Source organism: Corvus brachyrhynchos, unplaced genomic scaffold, assembly GCF_000691975.1.
Source record: "Corvus brachyrhynchos isolate BGI_N302 unplaced genomic scaffold, ASM69197v1 scaffold904, whole genome shotgun sequence".
NCBI classification, from domain to species: Eukaryota; Metazoa; Chordata; class Aves; order Passeriformes; family Corvidae; genus Corvus; species Corvus brachyrhynchos.
The window spans coordinates 663302-663770 of NW_008237536.1; the positions used below are offsets into that span (position 1 = coordinate 663302).

A 469-nucleotide genomic window follows, 5' to 3' on the forward strand; every position below is an offset into this window, starting at 1 on the left:
TGACTCGTCTGTGAGCCTCCTGCCTCCCCTCAGCTCCCTTCAGGGACAGAGTGTTTGCTGCCCCAGGCTGGCACAGGGGAGCACAATGTTTGGGTCGTGAGGTGAAAACTGGAGAACCGAATTCTGCTGCTGAGATATTGCAGAGTTGTGACTCCTGTGGCGGATTTTAAGGCTTGAGGGCTGTGCTTGGCTCTGCAGAGAGCGAGGGGCTGCATCCGCCAGCATTCCAATGGGGATTCCTTGGGAAATGGCCATGTTGTGCCCAGCGTGGTCTTCCAGGTGTTGGTGCAGCTTTGGGGTTAAACATTTCATGAGACCTGGAGGATTTCACACTGCTGAAGATCCTGCTGGCAGCTCTAGAGCTGCTGTGCCCCAGGAGTGGGTCAGGGGTTGTTTTGGGTGGCATTGGGAGTGGGAATGAATAAACCTTTGACTTGGGAACAGGAAGGGACAAATCCTGCTGTGCCAG

General features: G+C 55.0%; 1 protein-coding gene across 1 annotated transcript in view; it reads right to left on the minus strand.

The window, feature by feature from the left end:
* Positions 1-469, minus strand: part of PIK3R6 (phosphoinositide-3-kinase regulatory subunit 6) — a 26444-nt gene that overhangs the window by 231 nt on the left and 25744 nt on the right. The window contains exon 20 of the mRNA XM_017731594.1: positions 1-469. This exon is cut by the window's left edge and continues 231 nt beyond it; it is cut by the window's right edge and continues 1928 nt beyond it. The gene's annotated coding sequence lies outside the window, so the exon portion shown is untranslated.